This window comes from Rhinopithecus roxellana, chromosome 17, assembly GCF_007565055.1.
Source record: "Rhinopithecus roxellana isolate Shanxi Qingling chromosome 17, ASM756505v1, whole genome shotgun sequence".
Taxonomy (NCBI): domain Eukaryota; kingdom Metazoa; phylum Chordata; class Mammalia; order Primates; family Cercopithecidae; genus Rhinopithecus; species Rhinopithecus roxellana.
Window position 1 is genome coordinate 86,602,745 of NC_044565.1, and position 25,494 is coordinate 86,628,238.

Sequence of the window (25,494 nt, forward strand, 5' to 3'; positions counted from 1 at the left end):
CGCCTGTAGTCCCAGCTACTCCAGAGGCTGAGGCAGGAGAATGCGTGAACCTGGGAGGCAGAGCTTGCAGTGAGCAGAGATCGTGGCACTGCACTTCAGCTTGGGCGACACAGCGAGGCTTTGCCCCCCCAAAAAAAGAAAAGTAAGATCAGACATCACTGCTCAAAACCCTTCAGGGATTCTCCATAGTCCTTAAGATAAAACCCATACTCTACAGCACAGTATCCACATAACGTCACGATCTACAGATGGTTCCTAACTCGTGACAGTTCCACTTACAATTGTTTGACTTTTAGATGGATTTATCAGGATATTAAATGCATTTTTCTTTTCTTTTCTTTTTGTTTTTAAATTTTTTGTTTTTTTAAAGGCTAGTCAGGTGAAGCAGTGGGGGTGGAGAAGGAACAGAAACATCTGTAACTGGTTGTGATCAATTCGTTGTAAACATTATTCTACTCGGACCAGCCTTAAATGCACTTTCGACTTACATTTTTTGCTTTCAAATGGGTTTATTGGGATGGAAGTTCACCTTAACTCGAGGAACATTTGTAGATTCTTCTTACCTCTCTAGCTTTGCCCCAGAGCCATCCAGAACTACCTGAAGTTCCTCCATGTTCTCTGCCCTCTCCCACCCTCGGTGCCTTTTCACAGACTGCTCTCCCTCTGCTGGAATCAAGACTCCAGGCACTGCCACCATCAGTTCATCAGTTCCAACCCCTGCTGGTGCAGCTCCTTCTCATTCTTCAGTTAGCTCTGACACCATCCTCTCCTGGATGCCTTCTTTGACCTCCTGGGTCCGGATGAGGGGTCACTGCTCTGTGAGACCCTGACAACCCGTGCTTATCATAGTCTAGTCATTGTTTCTTCTGCTCCATGGTGAGCTACATGGGGCCAGGTTTTCCAGAGCCTAGCACAGAGCTTGACACATACTAGGTGCTCAACAAATGTTTGATGAATGAATGAATGAATGAAAGCAGAATACAAGGGGGAGAAAAAAAGCAGAAGGATGGGCTTTCTAGAGCCACCACCTAGCCCTTTTCTCCAAACCAGAGCTGTCATTCTCTGGCTCAAACTGCTAGCGGCATCTTCTGTCACTGACTTTTCCAGTTTGCTACCGAGGACATCAACAATGTGAAGGATAGAGAGACTCCAGTTTAATACCAAAAATACGACCTCTCCAGCCTCAGTGGTTAAGTAGGTTAGGACAGCTCCTCTCTGCCTCACAATCTTGGCTGAGGACATCACATGGCAATAAATTTTAAGGAGAATATACCTGCAGATTAAATGAAATGCTACCAGACACTAATAGATAATAAGGAAGAGAAAGCGGCTGGGAAGCAGTAGAGGATAGTTACTGAAAGTACACTTGAGAGCCAAACTACATGTGAATGCTTCATCTCTGCCTCTTACTAGCTGTATGTCTTCAAGCAAGTTACTTATCATCTGTAACCCCTCATGGGGCTGTTGTGAGGATGGGGTAATTCTTCTACTTTCTAGGACAGCATGTGGCCCAAAGGTAAGCCACTATCATCAACACAGGTGTGGGCTCAGGTCCAGCACAGCAATGGCCAGAGGCAGCGGGTGAGATGGGTCCAGGGTCCTAAATGTCTGGACCTCTAGGAAATTCCATCTCACCCGCTCCACTCCGGAGTAGCAGACACTGAGCCTTGGAGTTTTTAAGACAGCTTTAAGAGAATATTCGACCTTGGATGATCAAGAAAATAAAACTTGCTTTCAGCATAACAGCTAAAAAGGAGGGACAAAGTGGCTGAACACAAAGGGAAGACAAGGCTGGATGCAGTGGCTCACGCCTGTAATCCTAGCACTATGGGAGGCTGAGGTGGGTGGATCACCTGAGGTCAGGAGTTCAAGACCAGCCTGGCCAACATGGTGAAACCCTGTCTCTACTAAAAATACAAAAAAAAAAAAAAAAAAAAAAAAAAAAAAAGTAGCTGGGTATGGTGGTGGGTGCCTGTAATCCCAGCTAGTTGGGAGGCTGAGGCAGGAGAATCACTTGAACCCGGGAGGCGGAGGTTGCAGTGAACCAAGATTGCACCATTGCACTCCAACCTGGGCGGCAAGAGTGAGACTCTGTTTCAAAAAAAAGGGGGGGTTAGGGGATGAGTAGAACAGCAGGATGCAATGCTTATTGTGAAGTTGAACAGGATCCTTCACCCTTTTACCTTCGTGCAGCTTTATTGATTTATTAATTCTTCACCTGTCAGAGCCTCATGTACTAGCAACTTAACCAATCCCTCCCCAACCCCATACGCCCTTGCCAACACACAGCTTGATCAAAGTCTGTGAGCCAGGAGCAGGAACCACAGTGGCAAGGGGGTGGGAATATGCTGCCAAAACAGGTTAGTCAACAAAAGTTCAAGGTTTCCACCAGCAATAGCAAGCTGGTGCTTAAAAACACAAATGCCCAAACCACGTAAGAGCTTCTTCTCCTTTGCTCTTGGAACGAGGCAGACACTTCCTACATGTGACATAAATACTGTTTTCCCCTACCAACAGAAGAACACGGGGGCAAAGGACAAATATTCAGGATAATCAACACAGCTCACATTAATTCAGTTATCTTTTTTCCTTTTTATAATTGTCTCCTTTATTTCAGCTCTCTTCCACTTATATAGTCAACAGCACTGCCAATTGAGTCAGCTTATTAATTCTTTTTATACATTTTTATTTATTATTATATTATATTTTTTTTTAGGAGTCTTGCTCTGTTGCCCAGGCTGGAGTGCAGTGGTGCGATCTCGGTTCACTGCAACCTCTGCCTCCTGAGTTCAAGTGATTCTCCTGGCTAATTTTTATATTTTTAGTAGAGAACTCCTGACCTCATGATCCGCCCGCCTCAGCCACCCAAAGTGCTGGGATTACAGGTGTGGGTCACTGTGCCCAGCCTACATTTATTTTTTACTTTTTTTTTTTAGTTAGCCAGAGACATAGGCACATGCCACCATGCCTGTAATCCCAGCATTTTGAGAGGCCAAAGTGGGAGGATCATTTGAGCCAGTTTGAGACCAGCCTGGGCAACACAATGAGACCATCTCTACATAAAATTTTTAAAAAATTAGCTAGGCATGGTAATGCACACCTGTAGTCCCTGCTGGAGCCCAGGAGTTCAAGGCTGGAGTGAGCTATAATCACATAACTACACTTCAGCCTGGACAACAGAACGAGACCCTGTCCCTGGGAGGGGGTAAATATATATATATATATATATATATATATATATATATATATATGCATTTAAACTAAAAATTATTAATATATTAATGCTGGGTTTGTCACCATAAAGATAAAATTCCCTTAAAAGAAACTTCACAGATGTCCAAAGTCTTCACAGACACAAAGACTTTGTGTCTTAAGACAGGAACATGACTGAAACACACTGAAGAAAACAGGAATACAAGCTTCATGAAATATACACTAACAATTTCCAACATATTATTTTTCATACATCTAAAACTAAAATAGAACAGTGTCAATATCAATAAGGATATGCAGAGTGATGCAGACAAATGTGATCTAAAATCAGAGGAGAAACTCAATCACCTGGGAATCAATGTCAAAGCAGGTGGTACATGTACGTGCATGTCTTTCATTCAAGATACCTGAATGATTCAGACCATTACACTGCAAACATTCATCATGCTCTTTAACCTGCCAAATAACTGAGAAGGTACACAATTACAGTGACATTTCAGTTTAACGTACATGTCATGTCTCTTCAATGGAAGTGTCCTAAATTGATCAGCTTGGATATATGTTTCCGGAATCTGAGTAAATAATATTCATTTTTTCTCACACCCATGTGGTGTAATAATTCGCTTCAGTTTCTTGTATTCTCTAGTTTAGCCTTCCGAACATTTTTTCATCCACTTGTGGCAACAAAGTACAATATATAAACCTCAATAAAAAACATAGTCAATTATTAATTTTGACATACTTCTACAAAATAAAACCACTATAAGCATTGGATACTAATAAGCTTCTACATTTGGATATCTCTCCAATATTCATTGAAAATTAACATTTTAGGAGTCAGTTGATGAATTCAACATTATTTTTGTTTCTAAGATAGTCTTGCTTGGAGTATAATGCTATTCTTTAAAGAATATTCATTAAATAGCTATTTTATCCAAGAGTTAGCTCTTTGATCAATGAAGCCAATGTATTCAAATTCAAGTTTATCTAATTTTTTTGTTATACTTAAGTTCTAGGGCATATTTGCACAACGTGCAGGTTTCTTACACATGTATACATGTGCCATGTTGGTGTGCTGCACTCATTAACTCATCATTTACATTAGGTATGTCTCCTAATGCTTTCCCTCCCTTATCCCCAAATCGCACGACAGGCCCCGATGTGTGATGTTCCCCACCTGTGTTCAAGTGTTCTCATTGTTCAATTCCCACCTATGAGTGAGAACATGCGGTGTTTGGTTCTCTGTCCTTGTGATAGTTTGCTCAGTATGATGGTTTCCAGCTTCATCCATGTCCCTACAAAGGACATTAACTCATCCTTTTTTATGGCTGCATAGTATTCTGTGGTGTATACGTGCCACATTTTCTTTTTTTTTTTTTTTTTTTTGAGACGGAGTCTTGCTCTGTCGCCCGGGCTGGAGTGCAGTGGCCAGATCTCAGCTCACCGCAAGCTGCCCCTCCCGGGTTTACACCATTCTCCTGCCTCAGCCTCCGTAGTAGCTGGGACTACAGGCGCCAGCCACCTCGCCTGGCTAGTTTTTTGTATTTTTAGTAGAGATGGGGTTTCACCATGTTAGCCAGGATGGTCTCGATCTCCTGACCTCGTGATCCACCCGTCTCGGCCTCCCAAAGTGCTGGGATTACAGGCTTGAGCCACCGCGCCCGGCCTATGTGCCACATTTTCTTAATCCAGTCTATCATTGACAGACATTTGCGTTGGTTCCAAGTCCTTGCTATTGTGAATAGTGACACAATAAACATACGTGTGCATGTTTCTTTATAGCAACATGATTTATAATCCTTTGGGTATATACCCAGGAATGGGATGGCTGGGTCAAATGGTATTTCTAGTTCTAGATCCTTGAGGAATCGCCACACTGTCTTCCACAATGCTTGAACTAATTTATAGTCCCACCAACAGCATAAAAGTGTTCGTATTTCTCCACATCCTCTCCAGCACCTGTGGTTTCCTGACTTTTTAATGATTGCTATTCTAACTGGCGCAAGATGGTATCTCATTGTGGTTTTGATTTGCATTTCTCTGATGGCCAGTGATGATGAGCATTTTTTCATGTGTCTGTTGGCTGCATAAATGTCTTCTTTTGAGACGTGTCTGTTCATATCCTTCACCCACTTTTTGATGGGGTTGATTTTTTTCTTGTAAATTTGTTTAAGTTCTTTGTATATTCTGGATATTAGCCATTTGTCATGTGGGTAGACTGTAAAAAATTTTCTCCCATTCTGTAGGTTGCCTGTTCACACTGATGGTAGTTTCTTTTGCTGTGAAGAAGCTCTTTAGTTTAATTAGATCCCATTTGTCTATTTTGGCTTTTGTTGCCATTGCTTTTGGTGTTTTAGTCATGAAGTCCTTGCTCATGCCTATGTCCTGAATGGTATTACCTAGTTTTCCTTTCAGGGTTTTTATGGTTTTAGGTCTAACATTTAAGTCTTTAATCCATCTTGAATTCATTTTTGTGTAAGGCGTAAGGAAGGGATCCAGGTTCAGCTTTCTACGTATGGCTAGCCAGTTTTCCCAGCACCATTTATTACACAGGGAATCCTTTCCCCATTTCTTGTTATTGTCAGGTTTGTCAAAGATCAGATGGTTGTAGACGTGTGGTCTTATTTCTGAGGGCTCGGTTCTGTTCCATTGGTCTGTATCTCTGTTTTGGTACCAGTACCATGCTGCTTTGGTGACTGTAGCCTTGTAGTATAGTTAGAAGTCAGGCTCTAGCATGATGCCTCCAGCTTTGTTCTTTTGGCTTGGGATTGTCTTGGCAATGTGGGCTCTTTTTTGGTTCCATATGAACTTTAAAGTAGTTTTTTCCAATTCTGTGAAGAAAGTCATTGGTAGCTTGATGGGGATGGCACTGAATCTATAAATTACCTTGGGCAGTAAGGCCAGTTTCACGATATTGATTCTTCCTATCCATGAGCATGGAATGTTCTTCCATTTGTTTGTGTCCTCTTTTATTCGTTGAGCAGTGCTTTGTAGTTCTCCTTGAAGAGGTCCTTCACATCCCTTGTAAGTTGGATTCCTAGGTATTTTATTCTCTTCAAAGCAACTGTGAATGGGAGTTCACTCATTATTTGGCTCTCTGTTTGTCTGTTATTGGTGTATAGGAATGCTTGTGAATTTTGCAGGTTGATTTTGTATCCTGAGACTTTGCTGAAGTTGCTTATCAGCTTAAGGAAATTTTGAGTTGAGACAATGGGGTTTTCTAAATATATCATCATGTCATGTGCAAACAGAGACAATTTGGCTTCCTCTTTTGCTAATTGAATACCCTTTATTTCTTTCTCCTGCCTGATTGCCCTGGCCAGAACTTCTAACACTATGTTGAATAGGAGTGGTGAGACAGGGCATCCTTGTCTTGTGCCAGTTTTCAAAGGGAATGCTTTCAGTTTTTGCCCATTCCGTATGATATTGGCTGTGGGTTTGTCATAAATAGCTATTATTTTGAGATATGTCCCATCGATACCTAGTTTATTGAGAGTTTCTAGCATGAAGTCCTTTTGAATTTTGTCAAAGGCCATTTCTGCATCTATTGACATAATCCTGTGGTTTTTCTCTTTGTTTCTGTTTATATGATGGATCATATTTATTGATTTGCGTATGTTGAACCAGGCTCACATCCCAGGGGTTAAGCCAACTTGATTATGGTGGATAAGTTTCTTGATGTGCTGCTGGATTAGTGGTGCCAGTATTTTATTGAGGATTTTGCATTGATGTTCATCAGGGATACTGGTCTAAAATTCTCTTTTTTTTGTTGTGTCTCTGCCAGGTTTTGGTATCAGGATGATGCTGGCCTCATAATATGAGTTAGAGAGGATTCCCCCTTTTTCTATTGATTGGAGTATTTCCAGAAGGAATGGTACCATCTCCTCTTTGTACCTCTGGTAGAATTCGGCTGCAAATCCATCTGGTCCTGGACTTTTTTTGGTTGGTAGGCTATTAATTATTGCCTCAATTTCAGAGCCTGTTATTGGTCTATTCAGGAATTCAGCTTCTTCCTAGTTTAGTCTTGGGAGGGTGTATGTGTCCAGGAATTTATCCATTTCTTCTAGATTTTCTAGTTTATTTGCCTAGAAGTGTTTATAGTATTCTCTGATGGTAGTTTGCATTTCTGTGGGATTGGTGGTGATATCCCCTTTATCATTTTTTATTGTGTCTATTTGATTCTTCTCTCTTTTCTTCTTTATTAGTCTTGCTAGCAGTCTATCAAGTTTGTTGATCTCTTCAAAAAAAACCAGCTCCTGGATTCATTGATGTTTTTAAGTGTTTTTTGTGTCTCTATCTCTTTCAGTTCTGAACTTATCTTAGTTATTTCTTGCCTTCTGCTAGCTTTTGAAAGTGTTTGCTCTTGCTTCTCTAGTTCTTCTAACTGTGATGTTAGGGTGTCAATTTTAGATCTTTCCTGCTTTTTCGTGTAGGCATTTAGTGCTATAAATTTCCCTCTACACACAGCTCTAAATGTGTCCCAAAGATTCTGATATGTTGTATCTTTGTTCTCATTGGTTTCAAAGAACATCTTTATTTTTGTCTTCATTTCATTATTTATCCAGTAGTCATTCAGGAGCAAGTTGTTCAGTTTCCATGTAGTTGAGCGGTTTTGAGTGAGTTTCATAATCCTGAGTTCTAGTTTGATTGCACTGTGGTCTTAGAGACAGTTTGTTATAATTTCTGTTCTTTTACATTTGCTGAGGAGTGCTTTACTTCCAGCTATGTGGTTAATTTTGGAGTAAGTGCGATGTGGTGCTGAGAAGAATGTATATTGTGTTGATTTGGGGTGGAGAGTTCTGTAGATGTCTATTAGGTCCACTTGGTGCAGAGCTGAGTTCAAGTCCTGGATATCCTTGTTAACTTTCTGTCCCGTTGATCTAATGTTGATAGTGAGGTGTTAAAGTCTCCCATTACCATTGTGTGGGAGTCTAAGTCTCTTTGTAAGTTTCTAAGGACTTGCTTTATGAATCTGGGTGCTCTCGTATTGGGTGCATATATATTTAGGATAGTTAACTGTTCTTGCTGAATTGACCTTTTTCCCAAGATGACCAAATAGGAACAGGTCCCATTTACAGCTCCCAGCATGAGCGACGCAGAAGATGGGTGTTTTCTGCATTGCCAAATGAGGTACCGGGTTAATCTCCTGGGGCTTGTTGGACAGTGGGTGCAGCCCACAGAGTGTGAGCCAAAGCAGGGCGGGGCATCACCTCACCCGGGAAGTGCAAGGCATCTGGGAATTCCCTTTCCTAGCCAAGGGAAGATGTGATAGACAGTACCTGGAAAACTGGTACACTCCCACCCTTATACTGCACTTTTCCAACAGTCTTAGCAAATGACACACCAGGAGATTATATCCCACGCCTGGCTCAGAGTGTCCCACACCCACGGAGCGTCACTTACTGCTAGCACAGTAGTCTGAGATCAAACTGCAAAGTGGCAGCGAGGCTGGGGGAGGGTTGTCTGTCATTGCTGGGGCTTGAGTAGGTAAACAAAGCGGCCGAGAAGCTTGAACTTGGTGGAGCCCACCACAGCTCAAGGAGGCCTGCCTGCCTCTGTAGACTCCATCTCTAGGGGCAAGGCATAGCTGAACAAAAGACAACAGAAACTTCTGCAGACTTAAACTTCCCTGTCTGACAGCTTTGAAGACAGTAGTGGTTCTCCCAGCACAGAGTTTGACATCTGAGAACGAATAGACTGCCTCCTCAAGTGGGTCCCTGACCCCTGAGTAGCCTAGTGGGAGACATCCCCCACTAGGGGCAGAATGACACCTCATACAGCAGGGTGCCCCACTGAGATGAAGCTTCCAGAGAAAGGATCTGGCAGCAACATTTGCCTTTCTGCAATATTTGCTGTTCTGCAGCCTCCGCTGGTGATACCTAGGCAAACAGGGTCTGGAATGGACCTCTAGCAAACTCTAACAGACCTGCAGCTGAGGGGCCTATTAGAAGGAAAACTAACAAACAGAAAGGACATCCACACCAAAACTCCATCTGTACGTCACCATCACCACAGACCAAAAGTAGATAAAATCACAAAGGTGGGGAGAAACCAGAGCAGAAAAGCTGAAAGTTCTAAAAATCAGAGTGCCTCTTCTCCTCCAGAGGAATGCAGCTCCTCACTAGCAACAGAACAGAGCTGGACAGAGAATGACTTTGACGAGCTGACAGAAGTAGGCTTCAGACTATCAGTAATAACAAACTTCTCCAAACTAAAGGAGGATGTTTGAATCCATCGCAAAGAAGCTAAAAACCTTGAAAAAACGTTAGATGAATGGCTAACTACAATAAACAGTACAGTGAAGATCTTAAATAACCTGATGGAGTTGAAAACCATGGCACAAGAACTACGTGACACATGCACAAGCTTCAGTATCCAATACATTCAAGTGGAAGAAAGGGTATCAGTGACTGAAAATCAAATAAATTAAATGAAGTTAGAAAAGAAGTTTAGAGAATAAAGAGTAAAAAGAAATGAATACAGCCTCCAAGAAATGTGGGACTATGGGAAAAGACCAAATCTACATCTGATTGGTGTACCTGAAAGTGACGGGGAGAACAGAGCCAAGTTGGAAAACACTCTCCAGGATGTTATCCAGGAGAAGTTCTCCAACCTAGCAAGGCACGCCAACATTCAAATTCAGGAAATACAGAGAACACCACAAAGATACTCCTTGAGAAGAGCAACTCCAAGACACATAATTGTCAGATTCACCAAACCTGAAATGAAGGAAAAAATGTTAAGGGCAGCCAGAAAGAAAGGTTGGGTCACCCACAAAGGGAAGCCCATCAGACTAACAGCGGATCTCTCGGCAGAAACTCTATAACCAAGAAGAGAGTGGGGTCCAATATTCCACATTCTTAAAGAAAAGAATTTTCAACCCAGAATCTCATATCGAACCAAACTAAGCTTCATGAGTGAAGAAGAAATAAAATCCTTTACAGACAAGCAAATGCTGAGAGATTTTGTCACCACCAGGCCTGCCTTACAAGAGCTCCTGAAGGAAGCACTAAACATGGAAAGGAAAAACCAGTACCAGCCACTGCAAAAACACGTCAAATTGTAAAGACCATCAACACTAGGAAGAAACTACATCAACTAATGAGCAAAATAACCACCTAACATCATAATGACAGGATCAAATTCACACATAATAATATTAACCTTAAATATAAATGGGCTAAATACTCCAATTAAAAGACACAGACTGGCAAATTGGATAGACTCAAGACCCGTAAGTGTGCTGTATTCAGTAGACCCATCTCACAAGCAGAGACACACATAGGCTCAAAACAAAGGGATGGAGGAAGATCTAACAAGCAAATGGAAAACAAAAAAAAAGCAGCAGTTGCAAACCTAGTCTCTGATAAAACAGACTTTAAACCAACAAACATCAAACAAAACAAACGTTTATCTAATTTTTATAACTAAAATCAACAAAACATGTACATGTGATGCCTGATAGTAACAAAGAGGAGTAATGAGTAGGTGTGGTTTACTCCAATTATAGCATTGTTTCCTGTTTCCGGCAGTTCCTGGAGTTGCCAAAATCAAATCTTCTTTTATGCAAATGTTCCAAATGCATCTGAAATGAGTTCACTCAGGTTTACTCAGCAGAAACCTCAGAATTACAGAAATAAGTTCTTTTCCCTCCTTCCTGGCTCACAATCCCTCTTACTTGAGGAAAATAATGGCTACATCAGTAGTCTCGTTAGTTCTTGTTCTACAGTGTCTACAGTTTATTACAATCACTTTTCCATCTGTTTTTAGCAGTATGATGTGACGTCTGTAAAATCTATCTCCTTCCACTCTTGGTGAAAGCATGCTGTAGAATTAAAGCAAAATTATGCTGTCCCCTGAGCCCCTTATATCTTGAACAGCTCTCTGTTTCCTCTTCCCAATTTGGGGAAGGGAAGTTCTCTTCTACCTTTTTTTTTTTTTTTTTTTTTTTTTTTTTTTTTTTTTTTGAGACGGAGTCTCGCTCTGTCGCCCGGGCTGGAGTGCAGTGGCCGGATCTCAGCTCACTGCAAGCTCCGTCTCCCGGGTTCCTGCCATTCTCCTGCCTCAGCCTCCTGAGGAGCTGGGACTACAAGCGCCGCCACCTCGCCCGGCTAGTTTTTTCTATTTTTAGTAGAGACGGGGTTTCACCGTGTTAGCCAGGATGGTCTCGATCTCCTGACCTCGTGATCCGCCGGCCTCGGCCTCCCAAAGTGCTGGGATTACAGGCTTGAGCCACCGCGCCCGGCCTCTTCTATCTTGATTGAACATGACCTTAGATGTGTACTGCAAAATTACCTGTCCCAGATATTTGTGCATCCTTTATTTCTGTGGCTATATTTGAAACAGAATCTTCCTTGTCACTTGTAGCCTGAATGGAATTTGAAACAAAATAATCAATACATAAAGTATAGTTCATAGACTATACAGTTACTAGTTCAAAATATAAATGAGAGTATAATTACCTTCAAGGCTGGTTGTTTCTGAGAAGACACTAAAAAGCAAAAGGGACACATAATCACTCATATGTACATAAGATAATGTTATTCATACATTCATGAGGTGTTAGCATCAAGCTGTATCCTCCTGCCTATATCAGTGTAGGATTTGATGTTTTCTACTTTAGAAATACACTGAAGAAAAGGAATATAGGCTTCACGAAATATACCCTTACAATTTCAAACATGGTATGATTAGTCATACGTCTAAAACTAAAATAAAACCATGTCTATATCAATATGGATACGCCGAGTGATGAGGAGACATGTGATGTAAAATCAGAGCAGCAATTCATACACCTGAGAATCAATGTCAAAGCAGGTGGCACATGATCCTGCATGTCTTTCAGGCAAGAAAGCAGAAGGATTTACATCATTATACTACAAACATTCACCATGCTCTTTAACTTCCCTGATAACTGAGAACTTGCACAATTACAATGATACTTTAGTTGAATGCATATTTCACGACTTTTAAGTTGGAAGTGTCCTAAATTGATCAGCTTGGATATATGTTTCTGGAATCTGAGTAAATAATATTCATCATTTCTCACACCCACGTGGTGTAACAATTTGCCTACGTTTCTTGTATTCTCTAGTTGAGCCTTCTGAACATTTCTTCATCCACTCATGGCAACAGAGTATAATACACAAACCTCAATAAAGAGCATAATCAATTGTTAATTTTGACATACTTCTACTAAATAAAACTCCTACAAGCATTGGATAGCAGTAAGCTTTTCCATTCGGAAATCATGCCAACATTCATTGAAAATGACCATTTTAAGGGTCAGTTGATGAATTCAACATTATTTTTGTTTCTAAAATAGTCTTGCTGGGAGTATCATGCTATTCTCTAAAGAATATTCATTAAATCACGATTTTATCCAAGAGTTACCTCTTTGATCAAAGAAGCCAATGTATTCATATTCAAGCATATCTCATTTTTATAACTAAAATCAATGAAACATGTAAGTCTGATGCCTAATAGTAACAAAGAGGAGTAATTAGTCATTGTGGTTTATCCCAATTCTAGCATTCTTTGCTGCATCCTATAGTTCCAGGAGCTGCCAAAATCAAATCTCCTTTCTGCAAATATGCTACAGGCATCTGAAGTGAATTCACTCAGGTTTCCTCAGTAGAAATCCCAAAGTTAGGCCGGGCGCGGTGGCTCAAGCCTGTAATCCCAGCACTTTGGGAGGCCGAGGCGGGCGGATCACAAGGTCAGGAGATCGAGACCATCCTGGCTAACATGGTGAAACCCCGTCTCTACTAAAAAATACAAAAAACTAGCCGGGCGAGGTGGCAGGCGCCTGTAGTCCCAGCTACTCGGGAGGCTGAGGCAGGAGAATCGCGGAAACCCGGGAGGCGGAGTTGCAGTGAGCTGAGATGCGGCCACTGCACTCCAGCCTGGGCCATAGAGCGAGACTCCGTCTCAAAAAAAAAAAAAAAAAAAAAGAAATCCCAAAGTTACATAAATAACTTCTTCTTTTCCCTCCTTCCTGCCTCAGAGTCCCTCTTTCTTGGGTAAACTAATTGCTACATCAGTGGTCTCGTTACTTCTCATTCTAGTGTCCGTGAGTTATTACGATCAATTTTCTGTCTGTCTTTAGCAGTATGGTGTGATGTCTGTAAAATCTATACTTCACTTCTTTCTCCTTCCATCCTTGGTGAAAACATACTGTAGAATTAAAGCAAAATTATGCTGCCCCCTGAGTCCGTTATGTCTTGATCTGCTCTCCATGTTTCTTCTTCCCAATTTCAATGTGTGGAAGTCTGTAATCTTACTGCGAATATCATGTCCAAGACCAGCAGCATCGGCGTCACCCAAGAACTTATTACATATGAAGAATCTCAGGCGGGCTGAATCAGAATGTGCAGCTTCGACGAGCCCCACGCTGATTTATTTAGTAAGAGAAGTTCTTTTCTATCTGAACTGAACATTTGCAGAATTACCTGTCCCAGATTGTTGTCCATCCTTTATTTCTATGGCTATATTTGAAACAGAATCTTTCTTGTCACTTGTAACTTGAACGGAATTTGAAACAAAATAATTGATAAATAAAGTATGTTTCATAGACTCTGCAGTTACTAGTTCAAAACATAAATAAAAATTTAATTACCTTCAAGGCTGGTTGTTTCCTAGAAGACACTGAAAAGCAAAAGGGATACATAATCACTCGTATGTAAATATGATAAAGTTATCCATACATGCATACAGTGTTAGCATCAAGCTGTATCCTCCCGCCTGCATTAGTGTAGGCTTTGATGTTTTCTACTTTGTGTCTGGGGACTGGAACATGACAGAAATACACTGAAAAAAGGGAACACAGGCTTCATGAAATATACCCTTACAATTGCAAACATGGTATGATTTGTCATATGTCTAAAACTAAAATAAAACTGTGTTAATATCAATGTGGATATGCCAAGTGATGAGGACAAATGTGACCTAAATCAGTGGAGCAACACATACACCTGAGAATCAATGTCAAAGCAGGTGGTACACGATCCCGCATGTCTTTCATGCAGGAAATCAGAAGGATTTACATAATTATACTACAAACATTCATCACGCTCTTTAACTCGTCCGATAACTAGGAAGGTACACAATTACAATGACACTTCACATCTCTTCAGTGGAAGTGTCCTAAATTGATCAGCTTGGATATATGTTTGTTGAAACCTAGTAGATAATTTCATTATTTCTCACTCCCGTGTGCTGAAATAATTTGACTAACTTTCTTGACTCTGCAAGTTTAGCCTTCTGAAATTTTCTTCAAACATTCAACGTAACAAAAAATAACATATTAGCCTCAATAGAAATATCATGAATTACCAATTTTGACATACTTCTACAAAGTTACACTGTTAGGCCGGGCGCGGTGGCTCAAGCCTGTAATCCCAGCACTTTGGGAGGCTGAGGCGGGCGGATCACAAGGTCAGGAGATCGAGACCATCCTGGCTAACACGGTGAAACCCCGTCTCTACTAAAAAATACAAAAAACTAGCCGGGCGAGGTGGCGGGCGCCTGTAGTCCCAGCTACTTGGGAGGCTGAGGCAGGAGAATGGCGTGAACCCGGGAGGCGGAGCTTGCAGTGAGCTGAGATCCGGCCACTGCACTCCAGCTTGGGCGACAGAGCGAGACTCCGTCTCAAAAAAAAAAAAAAAAAAAAAAAAAAAAGTTACACTGTTACCAGCATTAGATATTAATAAAATTTACATCCAGAAATCACTCCAATATTCATTGCAAATGACCATTTTAGGAGTTAATTTGAATTCAACATAATTTTTGTTACTAAAATAGTCTTGTTGGGAATATCACACTATTCTCTAAAGAAGTTTCACGGAGTAGCTATTTTATCCAAGAGTTAGCTCCCTGAACAATGAAAGCAATGTATTCATATTCAAGTTTATCTCATTTTTACGACTAAAATCAACAAAACATGTATCTCTGATGCCTCGTAGTAACAAAGAGGAGTAAGGAGTCACTGTGGCTTATTCCAATTCTAGCACTGTTTCCTGCTTCCAGTAGTTCCTGGAGCTGCCAAAATCAAATATTCTTTTATGCAAATATTCCAAACGTATCTGAAGTGAGTTCACTCACGTTTCCTCGGCAGAAACCCCAAAATTTCATAGATAACCTCTTCTTTTCCCTACTTCCTGCCTCACAATTCCTCTTGTTTGAGCAAAATAATTGCTACATCACTGGTCTGGTTAGTTCTCATTCTACAGTATTTTTGGGGTATTAGGATTACTTTTGCCTATGTTCATAGCAATATGATCTGATGTCTATAATATCTATTACTTCATCTCTTTCTCCTTCCCCTCTTGATGGAAACATGCTGTAGAATTAAACGAAAATGATGCTGTCTCCTGAGCCTGTTATGTGTTAAACTGCTCTCCAATGGTTCTTCTTCCCAGTTTCAAAGTAGGGAAGTCTGTAATCTTAGTATTCAGATCATGGCCAAAGACCAGCAGCATAAGGGTCACCTGAGAACTTATTACAAAGGAAGAATCTCAGGCGTGCTGAAACAGAACGTGAACCTTCGACAAACCCCAAGCTGATTTATTTGGGGAAGGGACATTGTCTTCTATCTTGATTGAACATGACCTTAGATGTGTATTGCAAAATTACCTGTCCCAGATATTTGTGCATCCTTTATTTCTGTGGCTATATTCGAAACAGAATCTTCCTTGTCACTTGTAGCCTGAATGGAATTTGAAACAAAATAATCAATACATAAAGTATAGTTCATAGACTATACAGTTACTAGTTCAAAATATAAATGAGAGTATAATTACCTTCAAGGCTGGTTGTTTCTGAGAAGACACTAAAAAGCAAAAGGGACACATAATCACTCATATGTACATAAGATAATGTTATTCATACATTCATGAGGTGTTAGCATCAAGCTGTATCCTCCTGCCTGTATCAGTGTAGGATTTGATGTTTTCTACTTTAGAAATACACCGAAGAAAATACAGGCTTCACGAAATATACCCTTACAATTTCAAACATGGTATAATTAGTCATACGTCTAAAACTAAAATAAAACCGTATCTATATCCATATGGATAGGCCGAGTGATGAGGAGAAATGTGATGTAAAATCAGAGCAGCAATTCGAACACCTGTGAATCAATGTCAAAGCAGGTGGCACATGATCCTGCATGACTTTCAGGCAAGAAAGCGGAAGGATTTACACCATTATACTACAAACATTCACGATGCTCTTTAACTTGCCTGATAACTGAGAACTTACACAATTACAATGACACTTTAGTTGAATGGACATCTCAGGTCTCTTAAGTGAAAACGTCCTAAATTGATCAGCTTGGATATATGTCTCCAGAATCGGAGTGAATAATGTTCATTATTTCTCACACCCGTGTGGTGTCATAATTCGCCTAATTTTCTTGTATTCTCTAGTTGAGCCTTCTGAACATTTCTTCATCCACTCATGGCAACAAAGTATAATATATAAACCTCAATAAAGAGCATAATCAATTATTAATTTTGACATACTTCTACTAAATAAAACTCCTACAAGCATTGGATAGCAGTAAGCTTTTCCATTCAGAAATCACGTCAACATTCATTGAAAATGACCATTTTAAGGGTCAGTTGATGAATTCAACATTATTTTTGTTTCTAAAATAGTCTTGCTGGGAGTATCATGCTATTCTCTAAAGAATATTCATTAAACAGAGATTTTATCCAAGAGTTACTTCTTTGATCAAAGAAGCCAATGTATTCATATTCAAGCGTATCTCATTTTTATAGCTAAAATCAATGAAACATGTAAGTCTGATGCCTAATAGTAACAAAGAGGAGTAATTAGTCATTGTGGTTTATCCCAATTCCAGCATTCTTTCCTGCATCCTGTAGTTCCAGGAGCTGTGAAATCAAATCTCCTTTCTGCAAATATGCTACATGCATCTGAAGTGAATTCACTCAGGTTTCCTCAGCAGAAACCCCAAAATTACATAAATACCTTCTTCTTTTCCCTCCTTCCTGCCTCATAATCCCTCTTCTTCAAGGAAAATAATTGATACATCAGTGGTCGCATTAGTTCTCATTTTACAGTGTTTATGGAGTTATTAGGATCAGTTTTCCCTCTGTTTATAAGAATACGATACGATGCCTATAATATCTAATACTTCATCTCATTCTCCTTCTCCTCTTGATGGAAACATACTGTAAAATTAAAGCAAAATTATGCTGTTCCCTGAGCCTGGTATGTGTCAAACTGCTCTCCAATGGTTCTTCTTCCCAATTTCAATGTAGGGAAGTCTATAATCTTACTACCCAGATCATGGCCAAGGACCAGCAGCATCAGGGTCACCTGAGAACTCACTACAAATGAAGAATCTCAGGCGTGCTGAATCAGAACGTGCAGCTTAGATGAACTCTCCACTGATTTATTCTGGGAAGGGAAGTTCTCTTCTATCTTGATTGAACATGACATTAGATGTGTTTTGCAAAATTACCTGTCCCAGATGTTGGTCCCTCCTCTGTTTCTGTGGCTATATTCAAAACAGAATCGTTCTTTTCACTTGTAGCCTGAATGGGATTTGAAACACAATAATCAATACATAAAGTAGGTTTCGTAGACTATACAGTTAATAGTTCAACATATAAATGAGAGCTTAATTACCTTCAAGGCTGGTTGTTTCTCAGAAGACACTGAAAAGCAAAAGGGATACATAATCAATCATATGTAAATATGATAATGTTACCATACATTCATGCATGGATAGCATATTAGCATCAAGTTGTATCCTCTTGCCTGCCTGTATTAGTGTAGGCTTTGATATTTTCTACTTTGTGTATGGGGACTGGAACACTGAAGAAAATAGGAATACAGGCTTCAAGAAATATACTCTGACAATTTCAAACATGATATGACTTATCATATGTCTAAAACTAAAATAAAACCATGTCAATATCAACGTGGATATGCTGAGTGATGAGGACAAATGTGATCTAAAATCAGAGAGCAACTCACACACATGGGAATCAATGTCAAAGCAGGTGGTACATGCGCCCGCATGTCTTTCAATGCAGGATATCAGAATGATTTAGACCATTATACTGCAAACATTCATCATGCTCTTTAACTTGATCAATAACTGAGAAGGTACACAATTATAGTGACACTTCATTTGAAGGTACACTTCACGTCTCTTCATTGGAAATGTCCTAACTTGTTCAGCTTGGATATATGTTTGGTCAGTCCTATTAGATAATATTCATTATTTCTCAGATCCACGTAGTGTAATAATTTGCCTACATTTCTTGTATTCTCTAGTTTAGCCTTCCAAAAGTTTCTTCATTTACTCCTGGCAACAAAGTATAATACACAAATCTCAATAAAAAATATCATCAATTATCAATTTTGACATACATATCCAAAATAAAACTGCTACAAGCATTAGATATTAATAAGCTTTTAATTCAGAAATCACTCCAAAATTCATTAACAATGACCATTTTAGGAGTCAATTAATGAATTCAACATTATTTTTCCTTTCAAAATAGTCTTGTTTGGAGAATCATGATGATCTCCAAAGAATTTTCTTTTAATAGCCATTTTATTCAAAAGTGAGCTTTTTGAACAATGAAGCCAATGTGTTCATATTCAAGTTTATCTTTTTTATAACTGAAATCAACAAAACACGTTCTCTGATGCCCAATAGTAACAAAGAGGAGTAATGAGTCAGTGTGGTTTCTCCCAATTCTATCATTGTTTCCTGCTTCCAATAGTTTCTAGAGCAGCCACAATCAAATCTTCTTTTATGCAAATATTCCAAATGCATCTGAAGTGAGTTCACTCAGATTTCCTTAGCAGAAACACCAAAATTACATAAATAACATCTTTTTCCTTCTTCCTGCCTCACAATCCCTCTTCCTTGAGGAAAATAATTGCTACATCTGTGGTATCATTAGCTGTCCTTCTACAGTGTGTATGGGTTATTAAAATCACTTCTTCCCTCTGCTTTTCGCAATACAGTCTGACATAATATTTATTACTTCATCTCTTTCTTATTCCCCTCTTGATGAAAACATGCTGTAGAATTAAAGCAAAATTAAGTTGTCCCCTCAGCCCGTTATGTCTTGAACTGCTCTCCAATAGTACTTCTTCCCAATTTCAATACAGGGAAGTCTATAATCTTGCTACTCAGATCATGGCCAAGCATCAGCAGCAACTGCAGCACCCGAGTACTTATTGCAAGTACATAATCTCAGAAGTGCTGAATTGGAACGTGCAGCTTCAATGGGCCACCCCCCACTAATTTATTTGGGGAAGAGACATTCTCTTCTATCTTGAGTGAACATGACATCGAACATGTATTGCTAAATTACCTGTCCCAGATTTTTGTCCATCCTTTATTTCTGTGGCGATATTCAAAATAGAATCTTTCTGGTCACTTGTAACCTAAATGGTATTTGAAACAAAATTATCAATACATAAAGTATGTTTAATAGACTGTACAAATATTATAGTTCAAAATACAAATGAGAGTTTAGTTACCTTACAGGCTGGTTGTTTCTCAGAAGACACTGAAAAGCAAAAGGGATACACAGTCAATCATATGTAAATACGATAATATAATCCATACACTCATCCTGTGTTAGCTTCAGGCTGTATCCTCCTGCCTGTAATAGTGTAGGCTTTGATGTTTTATACTTTGTTTCTTGGGACTAAACGTGAAGAAATACACTGAAGAAAATACAAATACAGGCTTCAAGAAATATACTCTGACAATTTCAAACGTGATATGACTTGTCGTATGTCTAAAACTAAAATAAAACCATGTCAATATCAACGTGGATATGCTGAATGATGAGGACAAATGTGATCTAAAATCAGAGAGCAACTCACACACATGGGAATCAATGTCAAAGCTGGTGGTACATGCGCCAACGTGTCTTTCATGCAAGATATCACTATGATTTAGACCATTTTACTGCAAACATTCATCATGCTCTTTAACTTGATCGATAACTGAGAAGGTACACAATTACAATGACACTTTAGTTGAATGTACACTTCACGTCTCTTCAGTGGAAATGTCCTAACTTAATCAGCTTGGATATATGTTTGATGAATTCTAGTATGTAATATTCATTATTTCTCACACCCATATGGTGTAACAATGTGCCTACATCTCTTGTATCTTCTAGTTTAGCTTCTGAAAGTTTCTTCATCCACTCATGACAACAAGGTAAAATAAATAAACCTGATCAAAAAGTATAATAAATTACCAAATTTGACATACTTACACAAAATAAAGTTGCTACAAGCGTTAGATATGAATAAGCTTTTACATTTGGAAATCACTCCAATATTCACTGCAAATAAACATTTGGGAGTCAAGTAATGAATTCAACATTATTTTCATTTCTAAAATAGTCTGAAGTCTCATGTTATTCTCTAGAGAATTTTTATTAAATAGCTATTTTATCCAATAGCTAGCTCCTTGAAAAACAAAGCCAATGTACGCATATTCACGTTTATCTCATTCGAATAACTAATATCAACAAAACATATACCTCGGATGCCCAGTAGTAACAAGGAGGAGTAATGAGTCACTGTGGTTTATCCCAATTCTATCATTCTTTCCTGCTTCCAGTAGTTCCTGGAGCAGCCAAAATCAAATCATCCTTTACGCAAATATTCTAAATGCATCTGAAGTGAGTTCACTTAATCTTAGAGTCATAATTTAAAAAATCATTTTCTTTATACTCATGAAGGCTCCTGATATTTTTACATATCCTGGATTCAGCAGTTTGGCCTTCTCCCTGTCTCTTCGTCCACTTTCGCCAAAACATACATGTCAATGAAATAATGTGTAGATTTTCATAGATTCCTATGAAAATAAACTAAACAAAGTTTCTAAATTGCTAGAGGCTTCTTTTCTTATAACCAACCAATGACATAATGTATATATATATATATGTCATGATTGCCATGATTATTGGCAGTTATCCATTTAATACTCTAAAAATGTATTCTTTGATTCCTTTTTTCTAAATCTAGTTTTATATGATATACTATAGGGGTCTCTCAAGTCCTTTTATGAAATAACTACTCAGCAAACACAGCTTCCTAAAAAGAAACAAACAAAAACAAAAAAAACACACTTTTTCTAGATTAAGCTGCATCCCAATATGCTAATTGATGTGAACGAAGCACATATCATTGCTGTGCAAAACTTCTACAGAGAAGAAATGAGACCCTGTGGGTCACCCTCATCCTTCTAACTTCTGCTTTCAATTAAGTGACTTCCCACAAATTTCCTCATCAGAAACCTCCATTCTACCTAGCTAGCTGCTTTCTTTGTTTACTCCTGCCCAATTTGACATACACTCCTCTTCATTCATAAATCTAATGTCCATATTGGTGGACTTCATTCTTTTACCTCCACATTAGTTTCTTCATTATTCTCACCACCACTGCATTGTGACATCTGTACAAACCCATACTGACACATGGGAAGATAAGATTTTACTTTATTAAAATGTTAAATGTGTCAGACACTTGACTAACATGTACAAATTCCTTTTTCACAAAAGCAGTCCCATGACCTCCTCTCTCCCATAGACACTCTTGTTTCACAGCTGTTCTTCACTCACATCGGTTTGAGTATCTATCACCTCTCATTTTGTCTCTGTGTTTCATATCATGAGTTATTATCATAGGCTCAGGGGCCTATCTTACCTATTTTCCTCTCCAGGAGACAGTACTGAGCAGTAAATTAGAATCTTCCAAGATATGAACACTTTTATGTACACAACACTTTGTGGAGTTATTTTATGTTTAACTACCCATAACACCACTACATCTATGCTTTCCAGAGAAACAAGCTCTGAAATTTTATTGAATATAACCTATTCAAAAACTTCTTTAACTACAATGACACTGTCTCTCCTCGATGCACCAAAATCTTCAGAAATAACATGTGAAGACTTGAAAACATGTCAGTAATTGACATGAAAAATGAAGTGTTGACATAATTTTTTGAAGGTATTGTCCCGACCTGCAGGACAGTCGAACGGGCCCCGGAAGGGGGAGTGGGAATGGAGGAGACAAGAAAACACAAGAAATGGAGACAAGACAAATAGCCTGATCAAGTCTCGTTTATTGAGTGTAGGGTCATTCCTTATATAGGCTGGCAGGGGAAGAGGTTGGGCCAGGGCGGTGACGGGGGGCCGGGTCTTCTCAAATTACAATCGCGCATGCGCCATGGGTTTGTACTTTTCCCGGGCGCGGGATTGCGCCTGCGCCCTGGGCTGCATATCTTCCTGGGCAGGAAAATGTTTGCACACGCGCGGGAAAGGTTGGTGCGCTCGGGAAAGGTTGGCGCGCGCGGGAAAAACTTAGGCGCGCGCGGGAAAAGCTTTGGGGGCGCCCGGGAAGGGTTTGTAAATAAAGAACCCGGGAATGTGCCCTCGTCTCCGCTTTGCGGAGATCAAGCAACAGAGGTCGGCTAATTCCAGGCCTCATGGCTCCGGACAGGTCCCCCTTTTTTATATATAATTATGGCTAGAAGATTGTCCCTCGGGAACTGCGCCTGTCTTAGGTTGGAGTAATGCATCTCATCACTGGTACCCGTCATGGGATTAGGCAGTAGCTTATGACGGCCCTCCTGTCTTAGGTTAGTGAGAGATGATACTCTCTTACCCGTCATTGGCTGTCCAGTTCAGCGCATAGGGAAGGTGGTCATAATGGGTGTGAGTATGAACCACCGCGATCTTCTTGTTCTAGGCGATGATAATGGACCTGTATAGGCTTCGCTCGGATAGCCTCGACCTGTTGCTTAATAAATGTCATGAGCTTATTGAAGACCAAAGGTCCTATAGCGAGTAAGAGCAATAGGCAAAGCAGGGGGCCCAGGAATGGCATAAGATAGGGAAGGAGTCCATGGAACCCAGTCCAAAACGGGTTATCGGTTATTTCTTTTCGTCGTTTTTCTAGGTCTTCTTGTAGACGCCTGATTTTGTCCCTGACGATCCCGGATTTGTTGGCATAGAAACAGCACTTCTCCTGTAAAGCCAAGCAGATGCCTCCCTGTTCTGCAGTTAGTAAATCTAGGCTTCTTCTATTTTGGAGCACTACTTCTGCCAGAGAATCTACCTGATCTTGTAAATCTTGTATAGTACTCGAAATGGCTGCATATCTGAGATCAGTTGGCGAGACAATTTGGTGTATTGAGTAACAGAAACCCCTAGGCCTGTAGCCCCAGTTGCTCCGGCAGTAGTTATGCCTAATCCTGCAAGTAAGGGGATAATCCCCTAGGCCTGTAGCCCCAGTTGCTACGGCAGTAGTTATGCCTAATCCTGCAAGTAAGGGGATACATTGTATTGCCCTTTTGTTTCTTCCTAAAAGTGATCTATAGCTGGGATAGGCACAGGTTCATCTCCAGGGATAATGTCTATGTTTGGCAAAAGTGTGGCTAAGACACAGCGTCCTGTCCAGTTAGTAGGTAAATAGGTATAAGCCCTATTATTGCCACATATAAAAACCGAGCTGTTTGGGGCACACAGCGATTGGAAAATATTTACTATGGTGGAACAATTGTTGAATTGATTGAATCCTACATCAAGGTCATAAGCGTTATTAAGGGGAGGGGAGTAAATGCAACAGGAACTAGGAAATTCTAAAGGCTGTACTTTAAGGGGAGGAATTATGGTGCAAGGGGTATTGGATGTATAATTTAAGTTATTACTGGGTATGGCAAGAGGAACGGGATCTCCTGATTGCAGACACAGCCAGCAGTCATTAGCCAGACTAGAGTTGGAATTGTTAAGCAGGTTATGAGTAGCCGTGAGGAGGGCAAAGGTCTGGGCATCAATTTTCTCTTTCCCTCGGGCTTTGGGCAAGGCCAAGGGGTGGTAGTGAATTTCCGGGTACAGGGACCTTTGCAACTCTTCAAGTTTTTTGTATACCCTAATTTCTCGGACCTTGTCTTGTGGTCCTCCTCCATCAGAGGTATGAAGAGGGGGGTGAATATTCCAGCAGACAGGCTGTCCTACAATTCCAGTACAGCCAGCTGATATAAGGTTATTGGTACTTCCTACAACTGTAGGGACACTATTGGCCCCTATAGTAGGGGTTCTAGATCTTGTTAAGATAGCAGTATAGTATGTTTTACCGCCAGAGGTACATTCTAAATAAGTAGTGTAGCAGGAACTATGCATAGCAGTCTCAAATGTGTCACAAGGGCAGGTTGTGGTATCCCCTCCGCTAAATATCCTTGGGGTTGACACACACCTCCACTTAAGAGAGTCACTAGACAGGTATGCTGTGTAAGCGGAGCAGGACACAGCTGAGATGTATGTATTTGGAAGGGAGGTCACATATCCCCCCAAACAATCACAGGGCTTACCGTATCGTTGTCATATATATTTACGGGCCTCATGGGGATTACCAAAGCCGGCATATAGCTGGAGTGCTTGGCAAATCAGCACCATGGTCCAGAGGGGCTTGTAGTTGAAGTTCATCTCTGCAATAGAGGAAAAGAGTACTCTCAGGGAGAAAATTACTCCCTGGATTGGATATTGTTAGGTACCTGTCTTACCAGTCGCTCTGGTAGCCATCTGGCTGCATCATGAGTTTGAGAAAAAACACAAACTGAGCCTCTTCCCCAGATTAACACTGGGTCTGGACCATGCCATGTGTTGTCTAAGGGGTCTTTCCATTTAACCGTGGCAAATTGTTTTTTGGACTCGGAATGCCAAAATCGATCGGCTGCTGATCTGTTCAGGTTATCCAAATTTAAAAAATTTAAAATAAAAAGTGTGTGATTAAGGATATTTCTAGGGGTGCCCTTAGTAGGGTACCATTCTCCCTTTTTTATTTTGTCAATGGTGGTTTTTAAGAATAGGTGTGCTCTTTCAACTATTCCTTGTCCTTGAGGGTTATAGGGAATTCCAGTAATGTGTTTTATTTGTAATTTAAGACAAAAGTTTTGAAAGGCTTTGGATGTATAGCCAGGACCATTGTCTGTTTTTAGTTGTTTAGGCTTTCCAACTATGGAAAAACAGTGTAGTAAATGAGCTATGACATGTTTGGTAGCTTCGCCTGTTTGTAGGGTGGCTAGTATAAATCCACTAAATGTATCTATACATACATGGATGTATTTTAAGTTACCGAATTCTGAATAATGAGTGACATCCATTTGCCAGATCATGTTGGGAACTAGTCCTCTTGGGTTAATTCCTAAGTGAGGGACTGGCAGGTATGTTACACAGGTCTGACATTGTTTAACTATTTGTC

The 25,494-nt window shown here is 40.0% G+C and overlaps 1 protein-coding gene across 6 annotated transcripts in view; it reads right to left on the minus strand.

Annotated features, from left to right (window-relative positions):
- Positions 1–24,657, minus strand: part of MTIF2 (mitochondrial translational initiation factor 2) — a 44,070-nt gene extending 19,413 nt beyond the window's left edge. For 2 of the 6 annotated variants that reach the window (XR_004054216.1, XR_004054223.1), the window contains exons 1-8: positions 24,605–24,657; positions 19,747–19,775; positions 19,578–19,650; positions 17,869–17,897; positions 15,847–15,919; positions 13,832–13,860; positions 11,676–11,704; positions 11,509–11,581 (exon numbers count right to left, since the gene is read on the minus strand). The gene's annotated coding sequence lies outside the window, so the exon portion shown is untranslated. Of the gene's footprint in view, positions 1–11,508; positions 11,584–11,675; positions 11,705–13,831; positions 13,861–15,846; positions 15,920–16,013; positions 16,043–17,868; positions 17,898–19,577; positions 19,651–19,746; positions 19,776–20,498; positions 20,568–24,604 lie in introns of those variants that run through there. The other 4 variants (XR_004054219.1, XR_004054217.1, XR_004054218.1 and 1 more) reach the window with 4 other exon arrangements.
- Between the last annotated feature and the right edge of the window lie 837 nt (positions 24,658–25,494).